The sequence below is a fragment of the Staurois parvus genome, unplaced genomic scaffold (assembly GCF_062004578.1).
Source record: "Staurois parvus isolate SC_StPar_1 unplaced genomic scaffold, SC_StPar_1.0 ptg000205l, whole genome shotgun sequence".
NCBI classification, from domain to species: domain Eukaryota; kingdom Metazoa; phylum Chordata; class Amphibia; order Anura; family Ranidae; genus Staurois; species Staurois parvus.
Window position 1 is genome coordinate 1,243,793 of NW_028318001.1, and position 7,214 is coordinate 1,251,006.

The window sequence follows — 7,214 nt, forward strand, 5'->3', positions numbered from 1 at the left end:
AGAGCAGGTAAGACCAAATGGCAATTTTGACATACCTCTGTTCTGTTTAAATAGCCCGCCCTGCACTGTCATTGGTGCCAGGCTCGTGTCCGCGAGTGCGCATGCGCGGCCATCACCGCAGCCGTGGTCGTCCAGGTCCCGTCGCCCGCCGGCGCGATGCTGCAGAACACTCGCGCCCTGACAGCCGGTTTTTGGTAAAATGTTTTTTTTTTTCCACTTCTGGATTATGGCCCCAACAGTGCTCACTGGAACATTTAGAAGTTTAGAAATCCTTCTGTAACCAATGCCATCAGTATGTTTTGCAACAATAAGGTTGCAAAGGTCTTGGGAGAGCTCTTTGCTTTTACCCATCATGAGATGTTTCTTGTCACACCTTGGTAATGACACCTTTTTATAAGCCATAAGTTGAGACTGAACCAGTTGATGTTAATTTGCACTGACAAGGGACTTTATAATTACTGATAGATTTCAGCTGGTGTCTTGACTTTCAATGCCTTTTTTGCGCCTTCCTTTCTTCATGTGTTCAATACTTTTTTTTTTTTTTTCCCCTGTGTCATTCCTTTTTATTATACAACTGCTTGAGGTGATTGTAGCTGTATTAGTGCACTTGTGACAGAAACAATTGAGTGCTGATGTGATAATTTTTTTATTTGCACTAAAATTGTATGTGAGTGCAAATAAAAAAAGTATCACGGCAGCACTCAATTGTTTTATTACACATAACTGAATTTTTCAACTGATTTGTTTTCGTTTCTTTGTATGTATGGATTCTTGGCAATATGTGATGCAAATTTCAGGTCAATAGCACCTTTTTAGATATAATTTTGGTTGAATGGGGGGGAAAAAGTGTGTGTGTGTGTAGCTTAAGCTTAGCTATGAGATCAGGGCTTTTTAGGCTCCAAGCATCCTCAAAGCTAGGCTTACAAAGCTCTTGGGAACATAAAACAAAGTACTACATGTACTTTGCCCCCTAGGGTGACAGAACAGAGACCTCCTCTATTATTTATTTTTTTTTTATTATTAAATCAAACCCAATTATTTTGAACAGTTTTCCAAAAGAAAACTCAGGTTAAAAATGTTTATAAAACATTATTGAAGTGGTATTTGACCACTTGCCCTCCAGTGGATTTACCTCCCTTCCTGACCAGGCCATTTTTTGCGACGCTGTGTTACTTTAGCTGACAATTGCACGGTCATGCAATGCTGCACCCAAATGAAATTTATGTTCCCCACCCCCCACAAATAGAGCTTTATTTTGGTGGTATTTGATCACCTCTGTGATTTTATTTTTGTGCTATAAACAAAAAAACCCCAATGATTCTGGAAAGAAAATATTTTTGACTTTTTACTGTAAATCATACCCGTTAAAAAAATAAAAATAGGCCAAACTGTGTTCTGCTACATGTATGCTTTAAAAAAAAAAAAAAAATCCCAATGCATGTAAATTGAAAGTTATAGCGTCTACAAATGCCGGTGTGTACATATACCGGAATTCTTTTGTTCTTTATACTAGTAATGGTAGTGATCAATGACTTATAGTGGGACTGCGGCAGGCATTCTGACATGGGGGGGGGAAGAACAAATTATGTGTCCCTGACATCCAAATGACACTAATACAGTGATCAGTGCTAACAAAAAGCACTGACACTGTACTAATGACACAACTGTGTACTGTGTGTTTTACAAGGGAAATATACTGATGTGTCATTCTCTGCTGTGCAGAGAAATATAGAGCAGCATGTTACTGCTAGCAGGAGAGGAGAGACCTGTGTTGTTTACACACAGGTCTCTTCCCTGTCTGTGATACTTGGCGATTGCTGGGTGCCGATGAACATCTGTAGCCGCCAATGGTGGTGTGTGTGATATAATGCAGGCCATAGATGGGGAGAAAACCGGCCGATTTTTCTTTAAAAAAAAGAAAAAAATTGGTCGTTCAAGCATCTGACCTTACCATCAACGGTAAAAAAAATGGCTGATTTTCATCCTGTCTACAGTCAGCAAAAAGTGTCCCTGCAGAGAGCTCCGCTATTTCTTTGACATTTATAGCGGTTGCAACAATGTATCTATTTGTATCCATTTAGGATACAGATGGTTTTATTTGGAAACAAATGGATACATTGTTGCAACCGCTATAAATGTCAAGGAACTGTCAAAGAAATAGCGGAGCTCTCTGCAGGGACACTTTTTGCCGGACTGGAATTTCTCTTCTTCTTCATCCTCTTCTTCATCCTCTTCTTCTAGGTCCTCCTCCTCCCCCCCCGATTTGCCAATAATTGCCGTGAAAATCGGCCTTTTTTTTTTCCAAATTTACCGATAAAATCTGCCAAAATACCTAAAAAGGGCCGAACAATTAGCCCACTAACGATCCGAAAATCGGCCGATTTTATTATGGGTCGAAAATCGTCCGATTTTTCTTTTAAAAAAACAAAAAATCGGTCGTTCAAGCGGCCGACGTTACCAGCAACGGTAAAAAAAATTGGCCGATTTTCATCCCGTCTACAGCCGGCAAAAAGTGTCCCTGCAGAGAGCTCCGCTATTTCTTTGACAGTTCCTTGACATTTATAGCGGCTGCAACAATGTATCTATTTGTTTCCAAATAAAAACATCTGTATCCTAAATGGATACAAATAGATACATTGTTGCAGCCGCTATAAATGTCAAGGAACTGTCAAAGAAATAGCGGAGCTCTCTGCAGGGACACTTTTTGCCAGCAGTAGACGGGATGAAAATCGTCTGGTTTTTTTTTTACCATTGCTGGTAACGTCGGCTGCTTGAATGACCGATTTTTCATTTTTTTAAAGAAAAATCGGCTGATTTTCGACCCATCTATGGCCTGCATCAGTACCAAAAAGGCTAAAAAAAAGCAATTGTTCTCTATGGTGTCTGTTCACATGAGGTGTGAAAAGGCACCACAGAGAATGATTGATTTGTGTTTGAGCTTTTTTGTAGCTTCAAGCTACAAAACACTCAAGTGTGAATGCAGCCTTACTGGCTAGATAACTAGGTGCAAATAGAAAAAAAAAAAAATCTAAAGGAAAATATAGCCATCACATCCAAGAATTGGTAAGCTGCAGTATAATAAATGTTTGCTTTTGGGTATAATATGGCTTTAACCAGTTGCTGACTATCCGCAATACATAGCCTGCAGCTGCAGCCTGCCCGCATTATAAGTATTGTACCATTGCTCATGTAACCGTTGTATCCATTGCAGTCGCTGGTCCCTGGCCACTTTGATCGTCCATGGGTTCATGTGATGGCTGCGTGATCAAAATGTCAACAAAGCTGTTAAGTAATTCCATTCATAACAACTGTGTCTCCTATTGTGGCCTGTGATTGGCCCACAGCTATCTAATGGTACTTGGGCCAGTCTCAGCACCCTGTACCATGTGATAGCTGTGGGCCAATCACAGGCCACAATAGTAAAATTACAGGCCATTCATGGCCTTTCAAAACATTGTAGTTACACTGAACTTCGCTATAACAGCAATCAAAGTGATGTCCTCACGAGTAGTACAGTGTTACTAAGGAGACACTGAACTGAAAGTATAGAAAAAAATGTATTACATTTTTTTATATGCTTTACATACGTCACCAGTTAGTGTCCCTATTCATATTCACACCTGTACTTAACTGGTGATAGTATGTTAAAAACAAAAATGACAACTTTAAAAAAAAACTTGCCATGCCTCTTACTAAAAACCTCAGACTGTCTACTTTCCAAAAAGGGATATTTTTAGTGGTAATTGTACTGTTCTGGTGCTTTTGGGTCTCAAGAAATGAGATAAGCAGTCAGTACACCAGGGTTGGTCAACTTTCAAAGATACAGGGGTTAGACAAAAAAAAATTAAAATAAAATGCTACATGATTTACATTGAAAGCAGAAATGATGCAACACTTTTGCTTCCACTGTGTGATGAGACCACTAGCTAACAGGTGGGAAGCCTCACTTTTGTCATTCACTGCGTGCGCTGCTAGTTATATGGAGTCGTATCAGAGCTTACGGAGTTTCAAATAGGGCGAATTGTTGGTGCTGGCTTAGCTGGTGTCTCTAAGTTGACAATATTTATTTGTTGTGTTGCAAGGTACAATATCAAAGGTTATGACGGCGTATACAGTTTCTGTGAAAATGTCACATAAACCCGGTTGACATGATCAACTGACTGAAAGAGACAAAAGGACATTATGCAGGAGTGTGGCACGGAATAAGAAAACAACTGCTGCAAAAGTGCAATGCTCAATCTCAGTCCTGTGAAGACACACCTACAAATCGTGTAGTGTTTCCATTTTTTGTCTAACCCCTGTATATGCCATAGTTTGTAAATGCTATAACTTTCACACAAACCAATCAATATATACGTACTGGGATTTTTTTTTTAACTAAAGACATGTAGCAGAATACATTTTGGCCTAAATTTACAAAGAAATGTATTTTTTTTTTTAGATATGTTTTATAACGAAGTAGAAAATTTCGCTTTTTCAAAATTGTCTGTAATTTTTTGTTTAATTAAAAAAAAAAACCCAGTGGTGATCAAATACCACCAAAAGAAAGCTCTATTTATGTGAAAACAAGATATAAATTTCATTTGCATACATTGCTGCATGACCACACAATTGCCAGTTAAAGTAGCACAGTGCCAAATAGAAAAAATGGCCCAGTCATGGAGGAGGTAAAACCTTCTGAAGCATAAGTGGTTAATAAACAAACTGACCAGCAACAGAGTTCGATGAGCATATTGAAGAAGAAGGTATAGGTACAAAGCAGCTTTTTATACTGAAAGTTAGTGTTCTGTCCTAGAGACGCATCAGAAAAATTTTGCAGTAAAATGTAAGTTTAACATTTCCAGGTAGAATAGCCAAAAATTATGCAGACACAAAGTAGGTTTATTTTCTACCAAGTAGGTGCAGGACAGTAAGTGAGCCATTTTTTTTAAAGTGCCATTTGTTTTAAATGTCAGATTGATTCACTTCAAGTCATATTCACTACTTTATAAATATGCCCCTTAGTGTATTGAACTATTAACTTGGAAGCAGTTCTGTAGTGAAGTCCATCACTCCTTTTTGGAAGGGCTTGTGAATACCAGCCAGCTTTAAAGCCCAAGTTAGGGCAAAAAATATTTTCACTTGCAGTTGGGCTGTGCCCTCACTCCAAGGGTTAACTGCTCGTTTTTGTCTAGGGAATTGGAGAAGGGAGATATACCTACCTGATCCTCCCCGTACAAGACCAGTTCCTGCACCTGCGCGGTCTTGTGTGGTGGACTGTTCCTGACATCATTAAGCCCATAGGCCCACTCTGGACGTGAGGACTTCAGTAACATTCCACCACTGGATTGTAGGGGAGCTCCATTTGATGCTGTATTGGAGGATCAGGTGAGTATAAGCTTTCTGGTCGCTTCGCAATTAAGCCATGAAGCATGGGCACAGCCCACTGCATGAAAAAACTTTTTTTGCCCAGAGTTGGGCTTTAAACATTCTGCCCATCAGGTCTTGGGCAGATTGGCAACTCTAGCACCACAATGTCAAAGCAAACACAGGGCTAAACGTGTAGACATAACACAGACCAAGCCCAAATTCTGAGACAGAATATAGAGAGTTCTCTTCCACAAAATAGAGCTTCAGCCCTTTTGGGTATTTAGGGGGTCAAGAGGAGACAGAATGGATGGTTTCAGTTGCAGCCACAGCAAGAATAAGTAAGAAAAGTTTTCATCTTTTCATAGTTAAACGGATATAAAATACAAGCATCGAGTTTGTCAGTAACTGTAGCTCATTGTGATCCAGGTCAGATTAAATTTGACATAGTTGCATAGTTATGTTGAAAAATGGCATGTAGCGCACCCCCTAAGAAGCTGCTGGTGAACATGATACTTTTCCCCAGATTAGTGTACACACAGCCAGGCACACAGCATTGTTTCCTCTTTCACTGGCTCAAATAGAGCAGTCTAGGGGTGTCTGTTTAATGCTATATTGGAAAGTTGAACTTGGATGGGGTGAAGAGTGCATGGGATACCCCAACTGCAGAACTGAACTCTTTGAGGACTCTTCTCTGTTTCTCTAAGCTGCTCAAAAAGTCCCACATGACTCTCTGGTGCTACCAGGTGATTATTCTTTCCAGAAATAGAGCTACACAGACACTAAGGCCCTGCACTCAGATTGTTTACTCACAGTAACGTAGGATCAGTGGTTGCCTCCTGATATCCACCAAGCATTCTTCAATGAGGGAGACACAGACACACTACCACTGGACAGCTGGACAATCTTTCCCCCCCAAACTTAGCAAATAGGCCCCCCAGCTTAAGCTCCAGCTGGGTCCTCGTTGTCTTCTGAATGGCACCTTCATCAATCCTGTCCCAGGAACAGTCCTCCAGCAGGACTGAACCCAGGAACACCTCACCCCCTGCCTCAGGCGTTAGACTATTTATGGGCTTTCTAACCACCTACTGGGTACACACTTCCCTGGGGATTGGCTGGGGAAAGCAATCAGAGCAGCAGCCTGTGATACACTGAGCAAGCCAGAGTAATCAATCCCTGCTCCACTGATTACAGAGTAGCTATAATAAATTTTCCTAACAGCCTTCATTAACTAGGAAGGTGCTATAGATGCAAGTCCATCCAGTTCAACCAGCAGAAAAATAAATAAATAACCCTCCCGATAACAGAATCTATACCTAGAGTTAATTCAGAGGAAAGCAAAAAACCCCAATTTGCTCCAGAAGGGGAAAAATAAATTCCTTCTTGATCCCTAGAAGGAAATCAGATATTTCCAGGATCCACAATCTCTGGTGTTCTTACCTATAAATGATAGTATCCAGTTATATTTTTTGCATTTAGGAATGCATCCGGCTCTTTTATAAACAAGCTACTGAACTGGTCAGTATTCGTTCTTGAGGGAGCCTGTTCCACATTTTCACAGCTCATACTGTGAAGAAGCCTTTCGGTATATGGAGGTAAGTATATTTTCCTCCACACCTACAGAGTGTCCCATTGTCCTTTGTGATAAACTAAAGTGAATAACTTTACATCAAGTTTACTATATGGACCACCTTTATGGAGATCATATCTCCCATAATTGTCTTTTCAAGAGACAATACATTTAGTTCAGCTAATCTTTCCTAATAGCTGAGCTCCTCAATTCTTCTTTTTTGGTTTCCCTTCTCTGCTTTCTCCAGTTCTTCAATATCCTTTTTTGTGAACCAGTACCTAAAACTGAACTGCATATT